A 23,381-nucleotide genomic window follows, 5' to 3' on the forward strand; every position below is an offset into this window, starting at 1 on the left:
GAAAGAACACCTGCAAGTAGCTGCAGTACATTCGGGTCAGATCGCAATTTCCAAGCATTGTAGCTGCAGTCAGCACACCTATTGACACCCTGGTTCTGCTCTCCAGCAATTGAAGAGAAGAACCCACAACACTGGTGATGATTGGGACCAATTCTTCAATGTTCAACGCACTGAATGCATTATTTTGGGAGATGACTGAACCACAATAAGGCAGCACGTTGCCCATGCATCGTATGTGCCAGCAGGAATACTTAGAGACAGATCTGGCCCAAAGCTCTACCTGATGGACCCATTGGAGAGGTACGTACAACCAGTTGCAGGCAGATCATGATCCCGGTACATGCCACAGTGATGGTTTCTGACAGAGTGTGACTCCGAGGGGTGCAACACCCAAGGTGTCTGGTGAGGGAGGCACCAGAACGTAGGGAGCTCCAAGGGGCTGACAGGTGAAGCAGACCCTGGATATGATGGTTATTAATGTGACCAAACAGACCATCCGCTTACCAGGATACACTATCATTGCACAGTTTGACTTGACCACTTCTGTCGCCTCAGTGAGGTTTGCCACCAGCTCATCTGAGATAGCTCTGGATCTGAACACCCTGGATTTTGGAGATTCCCTGATTCGCCTTGCATGCCGAGGCTTTCTCCACCAGCCACTGGGACACCAGCAAGGCCCAATGAGAGGAACACTGGATCCATGTGAGTGATGAGACACCCTTCAGCAAGCAATCATGATGCTTAGACCCAGGAGATGTGGAGGATGTATGCTGCCACTTGAATGATCTTCTGCAGGCAGGGATCATCCTGGAGCCCCTACATGTCTCCCACAGTTGTAGCCTGGAAGAAGAATGGCTATTTTTAAGGCCAAAATCCACCTTTCTACAAGAACAAATTAATTCAGCTATCAATAAACTGTCTACATTATTCTCAGTTGTTAGTTCATTCATCAATCCATCTTATTTTTCCCAAACATTAGAACCATCAACTGATTTGGCTAACAGAGTCAATCAGTTTTTCTCAGATAAGATTCATAAAATACACTTAAATCTTGAAATCATGAAAAACAGTCAGCTTCCCTTGGAACATCAATCCCTACCCACTCTTTAAAAAAATAACTTTCTTCATTATTTTCACAATAACCACAACCTTTGTTGTAATTCTCCCCATCCTCCGCCCAACAAAATCAAAGGCAGCACAATAAACTTGACCAAATAAAATAAAATTTTGCAATGCAAGTAGCAACCTCACGGACATACCTTGTTCAATGAAAGCACCTTGCCCATCTCTCTCACGTACCTATAACATCATAACCACCCAGCAATATGCAACAGGTGAACCAAATCGAGGCGAAAGCCAACCTGGTTCTTCCTTATGCCTCTAATCCTGGGCGGGCAATATTGGACGCTCCTCGTTGCTGGGGTAGGTTCCTGGAGAGGATGACAAGCTCGAGTCCTTTGTATCTTTAGCTACATAGGCTCTAAAGGAGCCCTGATAGTCCAACGGTCTCCTACAATTTATCATATAAACTGCGTATTGTGCCTCTCTTTTCTCTCACACAGTCATACTATTCACCCATGCTTGAAAACACAGAGCCCTGCCTTTCCCCCAGGTCCTAGCAATTAGGGATCTGTCCACCTCTAATGCTATCACCACCAATATCTGCTCTGCTCGAGATCCCCCCTCAGTCAGAGCCAGTAACCACAGATCTTTGGAGTATTGACTTTGGATATATAGCATCTGAGTCCTTGTCTCCTCTATTTGAACCCAAAACGGTTCAATTTGCAGGCAGCTCCAAGCCACATGGAAAAAGTCAGCTGGGTCAAACCCACATCTAATGTATAGTGGGGGGCTCTATTGGGGTAAAACCTATGCAGACGAGCAGGGGGATAGTACACTTGATGTAGAAATTTAAAATGGATTACTCAGAAACGACTATTCAGGGACAGGTTGCACATCTGCATACAGATCACCCGCCATTGTTCTTCAGCAATCACCCTTCCCAATGCCAACTCCTATTTAACCTTGTAATTCCTCTCCCTAGTTACCTTCTGTGATCTAATAACCCTATAGGTAGAGGAGAACTGTTTCCTGGTAGTCGTGGTGCAGTAACATATATCCAGTATTTTGGAGGTTGCAGGTGCATGCAGAAAGTCTGTAAATTTAGACGTAAATAACTCTCTCAACCAAAATTACAGCAGCATAGTCACTACCATCTATTCTCCCTGACCTTCAGAGCATCCCATGTGATGATCTTCTCGAAACAGGAATGGCCATGAGTCAAAAAGCCTTCTACATGTTTAGAGTAGCCACAACAATCAGGATCTCGGGATTCACATTATGCATTAGTGCGGACAGACGTCTCAAGTTATTATGGGTAGATTTTACAGGGATGAAACCCGCTTGGTCAGGGAGGACCAACGCTGGCATATATGGTAGGAGTTGGTCGGCAAATATCTTGGCCAGAGTTTTATTGTCTGTATTAATTAGGGACAGTGGTGTGTACGAGGAGCACTTTAGGGGGTCTTTGGTTGGTTTAAACAATACCAGCACAAGGGCGGTTCTAGTGGACTCAGGCAGGACGCCTGACGCTCTGGCAGCTTCGTACATGTTTTGCGGGTGTGGAAGTAGGATATCTGCATATTCCTTATATAGCTCAGCTGTAATCAAATCTAAACCTGGGGCCTTACCATTAGGGAGAGAAAGGATCACCCCACAAAGTTCCTCATCAGAGTGGGGTACATTCAGGCTCTCCCCTTGAGTTTGGTCTAACCAGCCCAAAGCTAGCCTATCTAAATATTGCACAATGGAATCACGTCCGGCAGTCATTTGGGATGTGTACAACTGTTCATAAAAGTCGCAGAGAAGAAAAATGATCTTCTCAAGATCCTTACTAGGGTTTCCCTCTGCATCCTCGATTCCCACAATAGCATGCAGTTGTGTTTAATGGCCCAGGCCAACGTGCCAACGTAGAGCGGGGCGATCCCCCTCGCCATATCCTGCCTCTGCGATGGAGGAACTGCTTCTATCAGGCTGTCAGGAGGGATATTTCCTCCCTTTTTCCCCTCAATTGAGTCCTGACATCTGTGGTATCAAGGTTCCCATGTTGTGACTCCAAGCCCTTAATTTCCACCTCAAGTGTATCCATAGATCTACGCAAAGCCTTCCAGACACCTCCTTCCTCAGCAATACAGCACCCCCTGATGTACACCTTGAGTGGTTCCCATACTATCCCCGGGTCTGGTACCGAACCCTCATTAGCCTAAAAATAGGTTTGCATGTCTTGTGTTATTTCTTCCCGGAAAACTGTGTCTTCCAGTGCACGGGACATGAAACTCCAGCACAATTGTCTAGGGGGTCGGGCGGACCCGTAAAGCAAATTAACACAGGGGAGTGATCTGAAAGAGTCCGGGGAAGTATCTTAGCCCCCACGATATTCGGAGCCAAAACCGCTGCTAACATGACATAATATATCATAGAGGAACTTATGTGTACACCAGAGGAAAAGGAATATTCCCTAGCAGTGGGGTGCACCAAGCGCCAGGCAGCTTGGAGTCCATGGTATTCTGCTATGGCTGTCCACCTCTGAGCCACCTTGGGGAGGGTGAGTTGGGTAGTAGAAGATCTAGTCAGACCCATGGAGATTGCAACATTGATATCACCCTCGTAGTTAAAAAATGTATGAAGGTGGTTAGCACAATGCTGAAAGAATTCTGGGCAATCATTATTTGGTGCATATGTGTTCATAAGAAGAACCTGCAACCCCGCCACCTCCCCACCATTAAAAGATAACGCACCCCCTCATCCCTGATTTGATCATGAAGTTTAAATTGTAACGTCCGGTGAATGTATGTAGCCACCCCACGCGAGTGAGAGGCAAAGGAGGGGCAGTACCAACGTATACCGAAGGTCACCATCTTGTGCCAGGTGTGTTTCCTGCAAGCATTAAATATTTACACCGTGATTCTGAACATAATTTGCAATCAGGCAAACTTTCTTACGGTTGGTGAACCTCTGAATGTTCCAAGTCATCAATTAGATGTTTTCTCCAGACCGCTTGTCATCTTTAGGCATTCCCATACAGTGACCGGGCAGTGATTCCCTCTGGTGCCTCGTAAGTTATTCACAAATCCTCATAATGTCCATTTGGGGGAGCAAGTCGTTTCCACTCAATAAGAAGGTCAATAGTACCCACTAGTGCTGCTACCCGACACCCGAAATGCGAACACATTTGCACGACAATTTATAATTCCTAATCCCCCTTAATCCCACCACCGCCCATGCCAGAAACCCATATTTACCGGCCCTCTACCCCCCTCACCGTAACATCCCCATCAAATAACTCCAAGCACTGGCCGCAGAGCCTGCGGAAGTGGGGAGCAGACAGCGACTAGATTTGCTCCCTATGACGTAAGGCATATTCCAACGTAATTGCTTTGGTACCAGGTCCGAATGGGACTAGTTCAACACAGGCACCCTTCGGAGGGCACACAATCCCTCATATATAAATTACTGCAGTAATTGAACATGACAGAATACAGCAGCAGATCAACAAGGCGATCAACGGGGAGATCCACCAGGGTTAGAGAGGTCTAATGCGAAGCGTTCCACAGCCTCAGGAGATGGGAAAAAAGTTGCCCTGCCGTTGTGCACCACTCTAACAGGAATAACATCGAGTAGTGCACCTCCTTACTCCGTAGGATGTTTTTAACAGCTTGAAAAGTTTTTCTTTGGTACTGCACCTATGGCTAAAGTCCAGGAAAAGACGGATAGTCGCTGACCCCAGCACAGATCTTTATTATTTCTGGTGGCTCGGAGCAGCTAGTTTCTGTCCCGGTAAATGAAAATTCTGGCAATAATGGCCCCGCTCCAGGGGGATGCCTGGCCGCCAAGGATCTGTGTGCATGCTCCACCATGAACATACTCATGACTGGGGGGCTCTCCAGGACATCCATGAGCAATTTCTCTACAAATGTTTTCATATTGTCCACGGGCATGGGTTCAGGGACCCCCAAGATACACATATTGTTTCTTCTTTATCTGCCCTCGAGGTCATCATGCTTTGCTGTCACCTTCTTAACTGTTTGCTGGAGTGCTGCGACCTGACGCAGCAAGACGGCCACCTTATCCGCCCCATCGCTGATCTGCTGCTATGCCTCTGTCATATGGCCACAAAGCTTATCGATTTGGACTACCGAGACATCAACTTTGCATGTTAGGGCATCAGTTTTGGTTCTATGGTTATCAGTACTGTTCTTCAGGGCAGTTAATGTCTGAGACATCCAGCTGGAACGGGCCAGGAGTCGCAGTAGTAGGGGCTGGTGCCTGATCGGATTTAGCGAACTGGTCCATCTTGGCTTGTTTTTTGGGATTGCCCATACTGGGATGGCAGACTATAGTCGTTCCTAATCTATGCTGCTGTTGTCTTGCAGTATTTCTCCTGGCCAAACACTCTCTCTCCCGGGGGGAGTCCAGTCCCTGTGTGCTCCCACTAAGCCAAGGATACAACAGGGGTTGGTTTTGTGAGCCTCTGGCATCTCCTGCCAAGCTCCAAAACCACCACTGCCCTCGGGGAGCTCAGACAAGCACCAGCTAATACGCCGAAGGAAGCAGGATGTCATGATGCCTACCCCCGGGCATCCGGATCGAGTCCATCAGCCCCAGGAGCAGGCTCATCTTAGAAATCAGTCCTGGCGCCATAGGCGCCAGGCTCATAGACATTACTTACCTCATGCAGACCATGCTGCAAATGAATCCAAGCCAACGTGAGGCCTGGATGGGACTATTTTATTACAGGGACTATTTTTTACTCGGGTGTGGTTCTGGGGAACTTCTTACCTGGAACTACTTTGGAGGCTATTGTCACGCTCACCTGATTCCCACGGAGGCGCAGGTCTGGCTTCCAGTGCTGATGCTTCTTCAATGGTGAAGCGCAGGACTCTGATGATGGACAGGAAGGGCCCCTCTACTCTGGCTTTTCTGGCTCGCAGGAATATTCCCCTGTGCGTGAAAAGGGAGTATTACCTACTGACGGAATAATGCTCAAGCCTCCCACTCCCTTCCAACCCTCCTCGATACCCTTCCACGATTCCCTGTGAAGTCTCACCTTAGGGTCTGGAAGGATGGGTTCTCCATCCTGCTTCTGATGCAGGGGCGCGTTGAAACCCAATTACTTCACTGGATTGAGGTTTGTTAGGAGTTCAAAATAAGCTTGACTATTCAGGTGAGGCGCTGTAAGAGTTCTGTTGCAAGTTCAAAAGTCCAAGCTTAATAATAATGTTCATTGTCTTATTGCAGTAAGCGCTAATGCTTACGTCTTTTTCCCCTTAGGGGCCGGGGTTCGGAATGCCGGAGATATGGCGCCGACCCGAAGTGTAAGTGATGGATGAGCGTTCAGGTAATGTCTTTGCATTCGCTCATTCAATGTCTTTGTCTTTTTTCCCCATTGGGGCCGGGGTCCGGAATGCCAGGAAGCGGCAGGACCCGAAATGAAATGGGAATGACCCAACAGGTAAGTCTTAGAACGAAACTGAGCTTTTCCTATTTCCCTTCCTTCTCTCACCTTGTTTTCTTGTCTTTTCTCTCTGGGCTCTGGGAAGTGGGTGCGGATCCGGATGATCGCTGCTGAAGATGGAGGCGCCCAGGAAAGGTGAGTGAAATGCAGCGCTGCAGCGATCGAAGCGAAATGCTTTTAAAATGATGTCTTCCCTTTCAGGATCGTCGGTGTGATGTCCCCGTGATGCAGCTTTAGAAGGTAAGGTCTTCTTTCTCTCCAATTCTCTCTTATCTCCCTTTGCAGGCAACCCAGGATGCTGACAGGCGTGGCTGAAGTCCAGATGCAGGAGCTGACACAGTGAGCGTCCAGCTGCGAGGAGCAGAACAACGCGAAGCGTGAGTTGCTGATCGGGCGTGGTTTAAATAGCTTTGGAAGAAGTTCCAGGCATGTATCCTTCCACCGATCAGGTATGTATCCTTACCTGACCACACCCAGGTGGAAAGTAGTCCCACAGGTAAAGTAGTTCCATTCAGGCCTCAAGAGGGCCTGGATGTAGCAGCATGGTCTGCATCAGGTAAGTGCACATTAAAACACTTGAACACATGTCTAGCTTTATGAGCCTGGTGCCTAAGGCGCAGGACAGGGGTCCAACATGAGCCTGGGCCCCAGCTTGGGCCCGCTGACACTTCCCTCTTCCCTGGGGGAATGATGCCTGCCTCTGGGGTTGCTGGGTCGGACCTGGCTCCTTGGAGGAAGGCATCATGACAGTACCCCCCCTCAAGGCCCCTCCCAAGGTTGTTCCCTCCGGGGGTTTTGGCTTGTTCGGAAATCTCCGGTGGAACCTTTGTATTAATTGAGGTGCGTGAACATGGTTACTAGGCTCCCACGATCTCTCCTGAGGTCCATATCCCTTCCAGTCAACAAGATAGAAGAGTTTTGACTTTAACACCTTGGAGTCTAAAATGTCTTTAACTTCAAATTCTAATTCCCCTTCAATTTGAACTGGGTCTGGAGGCTTGGACAGTCGGGTCCCTGGTTGTACTGGCTTCAAAAGTGATGCATTAAAAACTGGATGAATACGCATGTTAGACGGTAAATCCAGTTTAAAGGCCACAGGATTGATTATAGCCTTGATGGGATAAGGTCCTATGAATCTGGGATTGAAGGTTCGCGGGCCCTTGAGGGGTAAATGTTTCGTTGCTAGCCATACCTGGTCTCCTACTTGGTAAGGAGGAGTTTTACTTCGGTGCAAATCAGCATTTTCTTTATACTTTTTCTTGGCTTGCTGTAAATGAGTTGCAGCTTCTTTGAAGGCTCGGGTTATTGTGGAATGCAGATGATTTACTGCGGGCATTTCCAGGGTCAGAGGTGGATCTAGGTCAGAGGTCCGAGGATGGTGACCATACAAAGTATAAAAAGGAGTTTGTCCGGTTCCAGAATGCACTGAATTGTTGTATGCATATTCTGCGATCCAAAGAATGTCTTTCCAATTTAACTTGGATTGGTGTAACATGCACCGAAGATATTGCTCGAGAGTCTGATTGGTTCTCTCGGTTTGTCCGTCGGTCTGGGGGTGGTGGCTGGTGGATAACCGCACATCTATTTGTGCTAGTTGGCAACATTTCTTCCAAAAATGGGAGATAAATTGACTTCCACGATCCGAGACTAATATGGAAGGAAAACCATGTATGCGAACTATATTCTCCAGAAATTCCTTGGCCAAGGTGGAAGCTGAAGGCAAACCTTTTAAAGGGATAAAGTGGACCATTTTGGAGAATAGATCCACAATTACAAGGATAGTGTTGTAACCAGCACAAGGAGGCAGGTCAGTTATAGAGTCCATTCACAAGGTGTGCCATGGTGCCGGTGGAATATCCAAGGGTTGAAGTAGGCCGGCTGGCCTTTTCTTTTGACCCTTGTTTTGGGCACAAATTCCGCAAGACAATACAAAAGACTTTATGTCTTTTCTCCAAGAAGGCCACCAGAAGTGGCGTTTGATTTTTTCCTCTGTTTTAGCGATACCAGGGTGTCCTTCCATTAATGATTCATGATGATGGGCAATAACAAGTTCTTGCAATTCTTTACTTGGCAGAAACAACCGCTCCTGGGAGTAGGGTAAATCATCCTTAACTGTGTAATGAGGACCCTTTTGACTCCATTCCAGTAAGGCTGAAGAGTCTAGAAGTTGTTTTACTTGCGTTTGGATGTCCTCAATAGTTTGCAATGAAGTTAGGCCTAATATTCTTTGTTCAGGTATGATTGGCACAGATTCTAAACTCGAATTGGGTTCTTCCATGCCAATCCGGGATAAGGCATCCGCTTTACCATTCTTGCAGCCAGGGCGATAGGTAATTACGAAATCAAATTCCGCAAAGAATAGAGCCCATCGGAGTTGTCGTGAAGATTGAGCTTTGGCCGTCTTTAAATATTGTAAATTTCTGTGGTCCGTAATTACGGTGATGGTGTGTCTTGCCCCGAGAAGGTAGTGACGCCAAGCCTTGAAAGCAGATTTAATAGCCAGTAACTCCTTGTCGGTAATTGCGTAGTTGATTTCAGGAGGAGAACATTTCCTGGACCAAAAGGCCACAGGGTGTAGTTGGTTAGTTTCTGGGTCTCTTTGCGACAGGACAGCTCCCATGGCCGAACTGGATGCGTCGGTTTCCACAATGTAAGGGAGATCTGGGTGCGGGTGCTTCAATACACGTACAGAGGTGAATTTGGTTTTCAGGTCCTGAAAGGCTTGTTCGGCCCCAAGAGTCCATTCAAAGCGTTTGTTTTTCTTTAGGAGAGCTGTGATGGGTTGGACTGTTCGGGAAAATTCTGGAATGAATCTTCGATAGAAATTGGCAAAGCCGAGCATGCTCTGAACTCCCTTCACCGAGCTAGGAGATGGCCATTTGAGGATGGCATCCACCTTTCGCGAGTCCATTCGGACTCCTTGAGGTGTCAGGATGAATCCGAGAAACTCAACTTCTGTGGTATGAAAAACGCATTTTTCGAGCTTTGCAAATAGTCTGTGCTGGCGCAATTTCTCAAGAACTGCCCTAACATGTTTTCTGTGATCGGATTCTGAAGAAGAGTACACCAGGATGTCATCAATTTAAACAATGACACAGACATCGATAAGTTCCCGAAGAACATCATTCATAAAGTACTAAAAGGCGGCAGGTGCATTGCACAAACCGAAGGGCATCACCTGATATTCGAAGAGCCCAAATTTGGTGCGGAATGCAGTCTTCCATTCGTCGCCTTCTTTTATACGCACCAGGTGATAAGCACCTCGGAGATCTAACTTGGTGTACACACAAGCGTCTTTCACCTGGTCGATAAGCTCAGGGATCAGGGGCAGAGGATAACGATTCTTAATCGTTATTTGATTTAGGGCGCGATAGTCTATACATGTTCTAAGGTTGCCCTCTTTTTTCGGCACGAAGAACAGAGCTGAGGAGACAGGAGACTTGGACGGGCGAATAAAACCATTGGCTAGGTACTGATCTAAATACTGACGCAAATGCAGGTTCTCAGGTTCCGTAAGAGCATAAATCCTACTACAAGGTAGTTGAGCATTGGGTACCAGATCGATTTGGCAATCATAAGACCGATGGGGAGGTAACGTGTTAGCCTGTTCCTTCTGAAAAACGTCTTGGAATTCTTGGTATTCTGACGGTAGCTGTACAGGGGTGAAAGTTGCTGAGGCTAGACCCATAACTGCATTTCTTGGATAACAAGTTGGTTCACAATCAGGAAAACTTATCTTCTTTGCTCGCCAGTCGATTCTGGGATTATGTGTTTCTAACCAAGGAATTCCAAGATTTACTTGAATTTGTGGGGCCTGATCACATCAAACACGATTGCTTCCCGATGTCCATCCTGACCCACCAGTGTCATTTCAACAGTGAATGCGTTACAGGCCCTGAGGCTATTTCGGTTCCATCTACTGTAGTAATGACATCTTGGGTTACTTTCGAGCGGAGAGGGAGCTTAATCCTGGAAGCCAATTCACGGTCTATGTAGTTTCCAATAGCTCCACTGTCGATGTATGCTTTTACAGCATGCAACTGCTGAGGCTGTTTTGGGTCCACGAGCACCATTGGCATGACAAAATGCAAGGTCAAAGAGTTTGTTTTCAAGCTCGGCAAGCGGACCCCTACGCTTGTCGGGCTAGGTCGTTTCCCGAATCAGGTGTCAATAAATCGTTATTTGTGGCTCCAACCACCTTCTTAGGTGGTTTAACCGGACTATTTCGAAGAAAGTGACCGGAAGTCCCGCAATACAGACAAAGTTGCATTTGCCGCCTTCTCTCTCGTTCCTTCTGCGTTAATGGTCCTTTAACACCGCCGATTTGCATAGGTTCGGATACGTCGGTACTCTTGGAGTTAGCGTGGGTTTTGATTGGTACTCGGTTTCGTACTTGAACCGATCTGCTTTTCTATTTTGAAGTCTGTGATCAAGTTGAACCACCAAGTCTATGTAGTCTGCGCAGACCTGGGGTGGATCTACTATCTGAGCTAGAACATCCTTAAGCTCTCTGCGCAGGCCTCGATGAAACAATGTGATCCTTTTGTTTTCTGGCCATCCAGTTTCCACAACCAGTCTATTAAAGGTGGCAACGTAGGACAGGAGATCCTGATTACCTTGTCGTAAGGATAGCAGTTCGTTATCAAGGGCCTGTCCTTGAGAGTGTCGAGCAAACAATCTTTCCATGCTGGCCTGGAAGCCCTGAAAATACTGGAGTATGGGATCATCCTGAATTACCAATGGAATAGACCAATCGGCAGCATTGCCACTGAGGTAAGATAGTATAAAGGCTACCTTGGTCTGGTCGTTAGGGAAGGCCCCGGGTCTGCATAGAAAGTGTAAACGACATTGGTTCATAAAGACGGCATATTTCTTGGGATCCCCCGCAAAACGTTCAGGCGGGGCCAAAGGCATGTGTTCAGGTAGATTGATTTGTACCGGGTTATTCAAACCCATTGATGTGGAAGTACCTCCGGAATTAGGTTAAGGAGTGTGCCCTGCCTGGGCCTGCAATAACCTTTTGGCCAGGTCATCAGTTCTTTCCTTGGATAGGATCAGTTCTCTTTTGAGAGCCTTGGTCTCCAGGCGCGCTGAGTGCACTTCTGCCCGTAATTCCCCCAAAAGCTGGGCCAGCTGATCTGTCTCGGAAGACTCCATAGCGCCCGGGTGGGAAATTGTGGGTAGGCTTCGCGTTCTGTCACGCTCACCTGATTCCCACGGAGGCGCAGGTCTGGCTTCCAGTGCTGATGCTTCTTCAATGGTGAAGCGCAGGACTCTGATGATAGACAGGAAGGGCCCCTCTACTCTGGCTTTTCTGACTCGCAGGAATATTCCCCTGTGCGTGAAAAGGGAGTATTACCTACTGACGAAATAATGCTCAAGCCTCACACTCCCTTCCAACCCTCCTCGATACCCTTCCACGATTCCCCGTGAAGTCTCACCTTAGGGTCTGGAAGGATGGGTTCTCCATCCTGCTTCTGATGCAGGGGCGCGTTGAAACCCAATTACTTCACTGGATTGAGGTTTGATAGGAGTTCAAAATAAGCTTGACTATTCAGGTGAGGCGCTGTAAGAGTTCTGTTGCAAGTTCAAAAGTCCAAGCTTAATAATAATGTTCATTGTCTTATTGCAGTAAGCGCCAATGCTTATGTCTTTTTCCCCTTAGGGGCCGGGGTTCGGAATGCCGGAGATATGGCGCCGACCCGAAGTGTAAGTGATGGATGAGCGTTCAGGTAATGTCTTTGCATTCGCTCATTCAATGTCTTTGTCTTTTTTCTCCATTGGGGCCGGGGTCCGGAATGCCAGGAAGCTGCGGGACCCGAAATGAAATGGGAATGACCCAACAGGTAAGTCTTAGAAGGAAACTGAGCTTTTCCTATTTCCCTTCCTTCTCTCACCTTGTTTTCTTGTCTTTTCTCTCTAGGATCTGGGAAGTGGGTGCGGATCCGGATGATCGCTGCTGAAGATGGAGGTGCCCAGGAAAGGTGAGTGAAATGCAGCGCTGCAGCGATCGAAGCAAAATGCTTTTAAAATGATGTCTTCCCTTTCAGGATCGTCGGTGTGATGTCCCCGTGATGCAGCTTTAGCAGGTAAGGTCTTCTTTCTCTCCAATTCTCTCTTATCTCCCTTTGCAGGCAACCCAGGATGCTGACAGGCGTGGCTGAAGTCCAGCTGCGAGGAGCAGAACAACGCGAAGCGTGAGTTGCTGATCGGGCATGGTTTAAATAGCTTTGGAAGAAGTTCCAGGCATGTATCCTTCCACCGATCAGGTATGTATCCTTCCCCGACCACACCCAGGTGGAAAGTAGTCCCACAGGTAAAGTAGTTCCATTCAGGCCTCAAGAGGGCCTGGATGTAGCAGCATGGTCTGCATCAGGTAAGTGCACATTAAAACACTTGAACACATGTCTAGCTTTATGAGCCTGGCGCCTAAGGCGCCAGGACAGGGGTCCAACATGAGCCTGGCGCCTAAGGCGCCAGGACTGTGTCCAAAGGGCCCCAGCTTGGGCCCGCTGGCACTGCCCTGGGGGGAATGATGCCTACCTCCGGGGTTGCTGGGTCGGACCTGGCTCCTTGGAGGTAGGCATCATGACAGCTATTTAAACCACGCCCGAACAGCAGCACACGCTTCGCGTTATTCTGCATTCTGCAGCGTAACGCTCACCATGCCTGCAAGTCAGCATCCAGTCTTCTGCCACCCCCGCTTCGAATCCGGAGCTCCTAGAAAAAGGGGAAAGAAGGAGAAAAGGTTAGATCACGGACATTATTTTAATTTCTTACTTGATTCCGGATCCAGCAAGTCTCTGAACCTGAAAGGACACTACTTCAGCACGCGTCGCATCGCCAGCAGCAGCGTTGCGTCGTACTCACCAGTGCACAGCATCTTTCGACTCGGCGCTGCCTCCATCATTTTCTTCGTCGAACTCCAGCACCTGGGGGAAAACAAAAGAAATAACAAGGTGAGCCGAGAAAGCCGACAAATACAATCACTTTTACCACCATAGACTTACCTTATTTACCACCGGAGACATTACCCTTTAATACGCCACATCTTCCTATGCCGCACCTATAAAGGGAGAGAAAACAACAAGTTAAACTCATGCAACGTTTACCGGACAGTGTTGGGTAATACAGACTCTTACCTGAACGCCATCAGCCACCTCCAGGCAATATTTTTGCTGCAATTCAACAAGGGAATGGAACAAGAGTGAACATCGGACATATTGAACACTTTGAACTTTATAAACCCCGGAGTCAATATTCCTCCGGAACTCCTCCAGTACCTTCAAACCAGTGAAGTAACTGGTATCTACGCGTCCCTGCATGCCACGCAGGATGGAGAGCTCATCATTTAAAAACATAAGGTGAGGTTACTAAAAGGGGATATTGGAGGTGACTAGTGGGGAGAACGAGAACAGTGGGGGGGCATCACTAAAATCCACGGGTGGCTAAATCCCTTTCTCCACTTGCAGGAGAATACTTCTACGGGTCAAGCAGACGAGATTAGGCGGGCCAGTCCAGACTGTCATCTCTGCACTACGCATCACGTTGGTGGAGACCGCAGCTGTCTGGGTCCCATCGACGCCCCTGTGGGAACCAGGTGAGTGTAACAGAATGCGAAGCCTATCTACAAATCCCCACCCGGGCGTAATGGAAACCTCAGAAACCGACCAACTAGCCCAGTTGTTAGGGGAACTTAGGGCAGAAGTGCACTACACGCGCCAAGAAACTAATGCCCTCAGGAGAGAACTGAAAATGTCAAAGGAGCGCAGTGATGATCTTGCTAGGCTACTGCTGCAAAACCAAGCTGGGCAAACACCGCTACCTGGACTCGGGGGGAATCCAACTCCCGTTTCATCGAGCAATCCTGTGCAAGTGGTTCTATCAGGGAGCATTCCTTTAGCTCCACCCAAACGTTTTGCTGGCGACCCGAAAAGGTTTGCCGTGTTCATGAACCAATGCCGCTTGCACTTTTTATGCAGACCTGGAGCTTTTCCAAACGACCAAGCCAAAGTAGCCTTTGTACTATCATACCTTAGTGGCAGTGCAGCGGATTGGTCAATTCCACTAGTCAACCAGGATGACCCTCTTCTTCGGGATTTTCAGGGTTTTCAATTGAGCATGGAAAGACTATTCGCCAGACATTCACAGGGACAGGCCCTGGATAACGAACTTTTATCCCTACGACAAGGTAACCAGGATCTGCTAACCTATATCGCAACCTTCAATAGGTTGGTGGTGGAAACCGGATGGCCAGAGGTAAAACGAATTACATTATTTCATCGTGGACTTCGGGGTGAACTCCAAGATGTTTTGGCCCAAGTTGTGAACCCACCTCAGGATTGCGCAGAATATATAGACTTAGTGGTCCAGTTAGACCACCAACTTCAGAATAGAAAGGCTGATCGAGCTAAATTCGAGAATTGGGTATTGGTTAAACCCAATGTAACCCCCAAAGGAACAGATGCATCAGAACCTATGCAGAACGGGGGGGTTAAGGGACCCTTAACTCACAAGGAAAGAGAAAGGAGACGGTAGATGTAATTGTGTCTGTACTGTGGGGCCTCAGGACATTTTCTACGGGATTGCCCTATAAAACCATCCAAGAAAGTAGTCGGAGTTGCTGATAGAAATCAAACAGAGCCTGATTCGGGAAACGACCACGCCCGACAAGCGTAGAGGTCCGCTTGCCGAGCTTGAAGAAGGACACTCACACCTCGCACCTAATCATACCAATGCTCCTTATTGACCCAAGGCAGCCATCACGTCTGCACGCAGTAAGGGCATACATTGATAGCGGGCCGTAGGAAACTATATGGACCACGAATTGGCTTCTACGATTAATCTATCTCTCTCAAAAAGACCACTTCAGATGTCATCACCACAGTCGATGGAACTGAAATTGCCTCTGGGCCTGTAACTCATTCCACCACAGAGATGACACTGTTGGGTCAAGATGGGCATTGAGAGACTATTGTGTTTGATTTAATTAAAGCCCTGCAGTTCCAAATAATACTGGGGATACCTTGGTTGGAAACACATAATCCTTGTATTGATTGGCGAGACAAGAGAATATCCTTCCCGGATTGTGCACACACCTGTTACCCGGAAAAAACCTTGAACAAAGGCCTGGCCACAGTCGCTAATCCAGTCGTGCAGTTACCTCAGGAATATCGAGAATTCCAGGATGTTTTCCAAAAAGAACAGGCAAACACCTTACCACCTCACAGATCATACGATTGTCAAATCAACCTCATACCCGGTGCACAACCTCCATGCAGTAGGATCTACGCCCTTATGGAACCCGAAAACCTTCACCTACGACAATACTTGGACCAATACCTTGCTAATGGCTTCATTCGCCCATCCAAGTCCCCTGCATCCTCAGCTTTATGCTTCGTGCCTAAAAAGGAAGGTGACCTCAGAACGTGCATAGACTACAACGCATTAAATAAGATTAGGGTGAAGAACCGATACCCATTGCCTCTGATCCCTGAATTACTGGACCAAGTAAATGATGCTTGCATCTACACTAAATTAGATCCCTGAGGGGCAAATCATCTGGTACGTGTAAAGAAAGGCGACGAATGGAAGACTGCCTTTCGCACCAAGTATGGATTATTCGAATATCAGGTGATGCCCTTCGGGTTGTGCAATGCACCAGCAGCCTTCCAGTATTTTATGAACGATGTCCTTTGTGAACTCATTGACGTCTGTGTTGTCGTACACATAGACGATATTCTAGTGCACTCCTCCTCCGAATCAGACCATGTTAAGCTAGTTCGTGCAGTCCTCGAGAAACTACGCCAGCACAAGTTATATGCAAAATTGGAAAAATGTGTTTTTCATGCTACAGAAGTTGAATTCCTTGGATTTATCCTTACTCCAAAAGGAGTCTGAATGGACTCTCGAAAGGTGGACGCAATTCTCAAGTGGCCATCACCCAGTTCAGTTAAAGGGGTACAAAGCATGCTTGGATTTGCTAATTTCTACCGCAGATTTATTCCTGACTTCTCACATGTTGTAGACCCCATCACAGCACTTTTGCGAAAAAACAAACGCTTCTTGTGGACCGAAGAGGCTGAAAAAGCCTTCCAAGAGCTGAAATTGAAATTCACGTCGGCACCTGTCTTAAAGCATCCACGCCCCGAGCTCCCATACATAGTTGAAACTGATGCATCCAGTTTAGCCAATGGGGGCTGTCCAGTCCCAGAAGGATCCTGAAACCGGTCAACTTCATCCAGTAGCATTTTGGTTCAGAAAGTTCTCGGCCCCCGAATTAAACTATGCGGTTACTGATAAAGAGTTGTTAGCCATCAAATCCGCTTTCAAGGCTTGGCGGCATTATCTTCTCGGTCCCAGGCCCACCATTACTGTAATCACCGATCACAGGAACTTGCAGTATTTAAAAACAGCCAAGGCCCAATCATCGCGTCAACTTCGATGGGCATTATTCCTTGCCGAATTCGATTTCGTGATCACTTATCGACCAGGTTGTAAGAATGGTAAGGCAGATGCCTTATCCCGAATAGGGATGGGAGAAGCATATTCGAACCCAGAACCGGTGCCTATAATTCCAGAACAAAGAATTCTTGGCATAACTACTCTACAGACTTTAGAAGATATTCATTTAAAAATCCAACAACTTTTCGATTCAGCAGCTCTGCAGGACTGGGTGAAAAAGGGCCAAGATTATTCGGTCGTCAATGACTTACCTTACTATCAAGGGCGTCTATTTCTACCACACAAGGAACTACAAGAACTAGTCCTCTCCAATTACCATGACGCTCTGATGGAAGGGCACCCAGGTATTGCAAAGACTGAAGCTAAAATTAAAAGACAATTCTGGAGGCCCACCTGGCGAAAAGACGTAAAGTCATTTGTACTGCCTTGTGGCATCTGCGTCCAAAACAAAATTCAGAAGAAAAAACCAGCTGGGCTTTTACAACCTTTAGATATTCCACCCACACCATGGCACACTTTATCTTTAGACTTTATTACAGATCTACCGCCATGTAATGGATTCAACTCCATTCTAGTTATTGTGGATCTTTTTTCCAAGATGGCCCACTTTATTCCTTTGAAAGGATTACCTTCCGCTTCAATTTTGGCCAAGGAATTTCTCCAAAACATTGTTCGAATACATGGATTTCCTTCCGTATTGATTTCTGACCGAGGTAGTCAGTTCATTTTGTAATTTTGGAAGAAATGTTGTCAATTGGCGCAAATCGACGTAAGGTTATCAACCAGTCACCATCCTCAAACCGATGGTCAGACGGAGAGGACCAACCAGACTCCTGAACAATACCTACGTTGTATGCTTCACCAAACCGAAAGTAATTGGAAGGATATTTTATGGATTTCTGAATAAGCATACAATAACTCTGTACATTCAGGAACCGGACAAAGCTCCTTTTATACCATATATGGACATCATCCTCGAACCTCAGAACTCCATTCGCCCCAGCACTTAGAAATGCCGGCAGTGACCCATCTGCACTCTACTATTACACAAGCCTTTAAGGAGGCAACAGAACATTTGAAACAAGCAAAAGAGAAATACAAGAAAAATGCTGATCAACATAGAAGTGAGACTCCACCATATCAGATTGGAGATCAAGCTTGGCTGGCTACAAGATACATACCTCTGAAATATTTGGGACCTTACACCATTAAGGCTATTATCAACCCGGTGGCCGTCAAATTAGAATTACCCTCTAATATGTGAATTCATCCTGTCTTTGATGTTTCACTTCTAAAACCAGTTCAATCCGGGACAAGATTAACCAAACCACCTGACCCCATCCTAATAGATGGAGAAGCTGAATTTGAGGTAAAAAACATCCTGGACTCTAAGATGGTTAAATCAAGACTTTTTTATTTAATCGACTGGAAGGGTTACGGGCAACAAGAAAGGTCATGGGAACCTAGTGACCACGTTCATGCTCCTCGGTTGGTGAAAAAATTCCATCGGAACTTCCCAGACAAGCCAGGGCCAAGGGGAAGAACAACTTTAGAAGGGGCCTTGGGAGGGGAGTGCTGTCATGATGCCTACCCCCTGGCATCCGGATCGAGTCCATCAGCCCCGGGAGCAGGCATCCAGATACTTATTAAAACCCCAGCAGCCCAGGCTGGGGGCTGTTTGGGACCAGTCCTGGCGCCTTAGGCGCCAGGCTCATCTTAGAAATAGGCGCCAGGCTCATAGACATTACTTACCTCATGCAGACCATGCTGCAAATGTATCCAAGCCAACGTGAGGCCTGGATGGGACTATTTTATTACAGGGACTATTTTTTACTCGGTAGTGGTTCTGGGGAACTTTTTACCTGGAACTACTTTGGAGGCTATTTAAACCACGCCCGAACAGCAGCACACGCTTCGTGTTATTCTGCATTCTGCAGCGTAACGCTATCCGTGCCTGCAAGTCAGCATCCAGTCTTCTGCCACACCCGCCTCAAATCTGGAGCTCCTAGAAAAAGAGGAAAGAAGGAGAAAAGGTTAGATCACAGACATTATTTTAATTCCTTACCTGATTCTGGATCCAGCACGTCTCCGAGCCTGAAAGGACACTACTTCAGCATGCGTCGCATCACCAGCAGCAGCGTTGTGTCGTACTCACCAGTCCACAGCATCTTTCGACTCGGCGCTGCCTCCATCATTTTCTTCGTCGAACTCCAGCACCTGGGGGAAAACAAAAGAAATAACAAGGTGAACCGAGAGAGCCGACAAATACAATCACTTTTACCACCATAGACTTACCTGATTTACCACCGGAGGCATTACCCTTTAATACGCCACATCTTCCTATGCCGCACCTATAAAGGGAGAGAAAACAACAAGTTAAACTCATGCAACTTTTACCGGACAGTGTTGGGTAATACAGACTATTACCTGAACGCCATCAGCTACCTCCAGGCAATATTTTTAGCTGTAATTCAACAAGGGAATGGAACAAGAGTGAACATCGGACATATTGAACTCTTTGAACTTTATAAACCCCGGAGTCAATATTCCTCCGGAACTCCTCCAGTACCTTCAAACCAGTGAAGTAACTGGTATCTACGCGCCCCTGCATGCCACGCAGGATGGAGAGCTCATCATTTAAAAACATAAGGTGAGGTTACTAAAAGGGGATATCGGAGGTGACTAGTGGGGAGAACGAGAACAGTGGGAGGGGGCCATCACTAAAATCCACGGGTGGCTAAATCTCTTTCTCCACTTGCAGGAGAATACTTCTACTGGTCAAGCAGACGAGATTAGGCGGGCCAGTCCAGACTGTCATCTCTGCACTACGCATCACATTGGTGGAGACCGCAGCTGTCTGGGTCCGATCGACGCCCCTGTGGGAACCCGGTGATCGTAACACAGGATCAGCGAAAGCGCCCGAAGCAGGTACCGACCAAGCCACACCATTCTCTCCCGTTGCACTGCCACTGGTCAGGCCTCCACCTGGCGCAGCCCGAGTCTGGAAACCAAACTGTCCATCAATTATGAAGGGATAACAGATCCGGAATGCCCACCAACTTGTATGGGGTCCAAGCCCAAGCAGTCCGCCTAGGCCCCCGCACTCCGGGAGGCTGCTGTGGCGATGCTCCATTAGGGTGCGTGCCCAAACGTAGATAGTTGCTGGATCCTTGATTTGAGTAGGTTTGGTGTATCAGTTGTATACCAAGGGGGCTAAATGCAGCAGGATGGCCGGTAAGTCCCCTACCTGCCTTGGGCGCCACAACTCCCAGCAGGGTCCCAGTCCTGGCCTTGGCAGCAAGTTGCAGGGCCTGCACTGCTGCCGACCGGGGCCGATGCAGCCAGCAGGTAGCTCACCTTGATGTTGCAGCATAGCCCGCGCTCTTGTTCCAGGCACTGGGCCTGAGCTGCAGTGGGGGCACTTCGCAATATTGCCACACAGGCACCAGGTGAAATAAGATCCCCTTGTGTGCTCGCCAATGGCCACAACCATGTCTGCTGCAAGGCAACTTTACCGGCAGAGATCAGTTTCCGCTGCACACGGGAACTCCGGTAGAGGGCGTTTCAGCAGGCCAGCGGCATGTCAGGGCGGTCTGTGTTTCTAAGCAGGGACCCTAGTTTTAGTCCTCAGACCACAGCGTTCTGTGGTTCTCCACATCAGGTTAATCCACACCAATTTTGGGTCAGCATGGATCACTGGAAAGGAAAATAGTTATAAAGGGTATGTCAGCCTTCGTCTGAGCAATCTCAGGTGGCAGCCATTTTCCAGCCACGCAAGAGCGCCCCCTCAATCTCTACCCACACTTAACTATTAATTTATCTTTACAGTGACCTATGTGAAATTGGTTTTCTCTTTATTGAGCCAACTTAAACCTACCTGCTCCAGTGCCGACATAGTAACAGCTTATGTTGCGCAAGCTCACTCTACAGCTCTGAATCGACATATCATAAAGGTTGTCACTTCATCCCTTACTCAAGGGATCGTTCTGCAGGTGTTAAAATCTAACATCATTACACCACTAATCAAGAAACATTCTCTTGATCCATCAGATTTGGCATTTATCGACCTATAGCTGGTCTTTCATGGCCTTCTAAGATTCTTGAAAAAGTAGCATTACTACAACTATTGGAGTATTTGGAATCTAATTCTATTCTGGACCAATTCCAGTTTGGCTTCCGTTACATGGAACGGATACGGCTCTGCTCTCTGATTGGGATGACCTTGTCTGCCACTCTGACCAAGGTCATCTGTCCCTTGAAATGGTTGATTTGTCTTCCGCATTTGATACGTTGGACCATGTTATTCTACTGTCACGACTTACGGCACTAGTTGGTGTCACTGGCACAGCTTTAGCATGGTTTCCTTTCAGGGACAGTACAAACGGTGAAGATTGGAGAAATTACTTCTTCCTCGTCCGTTGTCACTTGTGGCGTTGGACAGGGATCAGCCCTATCACTGCTTCTTTTTAACATATATATCTTTCCTCTTAGGTCCCTTACTCAGAAACATAGCATTCATTACCATTCATATGCTGATGACACCCAACTATTCCTAAAGGATTCCGGTTCAGAGGACACTTTTGAACAACTTAATCTCAGCTTGACAGAGGTAAAACTCTGGTTTACTTAGAACAATCTACAATTAAATCCTGACAAGACAGAGCTTTTGATTTTGGGACCCAAACACATTTTAAATGACCCCGGGCGTCACCAGTCACCACCAGTCACCCGCTATGCTGTTTGTTTTACGGACTTCTTTTTCTAACAAGGTAAACAACCTTGGAGTACTGTGGGAGCCAGAAATTAGATTGACTTACAAATTAACTAGGGAGTCAAATCAGCCATTTTTTAGTATTCGACTACTACGACCTACCCTCCCTTAGCTTCCCCACCTGGAACATGGCAAAGTAGTAAGTGCAGTGGTTGATTCTCTTCTGGACCATGCCAATGCCCTCTGCATAGGCCTCCCTGGTTACCACTTTTCCCGACACCAAGCTGCACAAAATGCAGCTGTTCGTCTTATTTTTCACCTCCCAAAGTTTTCTTGTGCTTCAGATGCCGGACGTTCCTTACACTGGCTACCAGTTCGCCAGCATTTAATCTTCAAGATACTTGTCCTAGTATTTAGATGCATTCATGGTCTAGCACCGCAATATCTCACGCAAAAAATGTAATGCTATCAACCCCAGCGTCCACTTAGATCAGCACATTCATATTTCTTAGCAATGCCTTCCTCCCGCTGCATCTCCAGGGGAGATCGGCGATTCCCTGTAATCGCACCCTGCCTTTGGAATAAACTTCCAATTTATTTATTTATTTATTTATTTATTTTTGATGTTTTTAGTTTGGTGTCAAACTTTTCCATCATTTTAATTCATAAAAGAATGAGAGAAAGCATATATGTCCATGGAGCTGGAGATATAGACATCAGTGGCAAGAGGCAAAGGAACTGCGGAAGGTTGTTGCTTTTTAAGATTTCTTTTTCGTGAGGGCAAGGATATTTTGTAGGTAGAGAGATACTTTATATATATGTTTGTTGTTCTTTCCGCTAAGAATTGCCGCCCATTTTTTATCTGTAATCATTTGTTGGGATCCAATGTCAAAATGTCCCCCAAATTGTTTTCGTTGGATGGCAAGAGAGGGGTATTCCATCACGAGGTGAAATATGGTTTCTGGTACCGTCTTAAGTTTACAGAACCGACAGTGATTGTGGTCTTTTGGGATTTGTCTTGTTTCAGCTAAATAATCATTCGTTGGTAAGATATTTAGCCGAAGTCGTAAAAAAGTTGCTCTGATCTTTGGGTCAGGAAACTTCAACAGGTATTGCTGTGGTTCATGAAGTTTTCTGTTGTCTACGTTACAGTGCAGCGTCCGTTTGTAGTTGTTTTTCTGATCGATGGTTTGAATCCAATCATTCTGGAGAAGTTTGATTTTGGCATATTGCGGCAGGTTGAGTAAAAGTTCTTCGGAGATCTCTTCTTTCTCCATTTCTTTGTTGATTAATCTTTTCCAGTTTTCTAAGATTGTGTTGTTTAGAGCGTTGCGATTGGTTTTCAAAATTTGAATTGCAGGAGTGATATCGTCCGCTATTATTTTCCGATAGATGTCCATTCTTTTCCATCGTACCATAGATCCGATGGATTGAGTTGCTATCTCGTAGCGGATTCTGGGCATGGGATATGATTGAGGAAGATTTAAGATCTTGCGGCAAAATATTGCCTCAAGTTTTACCCAGTTTACATGTTCGGTATTCAACATAGTTTCAGATCCATATGTTATTATGGGAACATATTTTTGCCTGTAGTACATAATGATCGGTTTATATGAGAATTTTCCATATTTTTTGTGCAGGATGCACCCCTGACGCGCCAATGCTTGGGCTTTCTGTTCTATTTTGTCCAGC

This window comes from Ambystoma mexicanum, chromosome 7q, assembly GCF_040938575.1.
Source record: "Ambystoma mexicanum isolate Mex_15411 chromosome 7q, UKY_AmexF1_1, whole genome shotgun sequence".
Lineage (NCBI taxonomy): Eukaryota > Metazoa > Chordata > Amphibia > Caudata > Ambystomatidae > Ambystoma > Ambystoma mexicanum.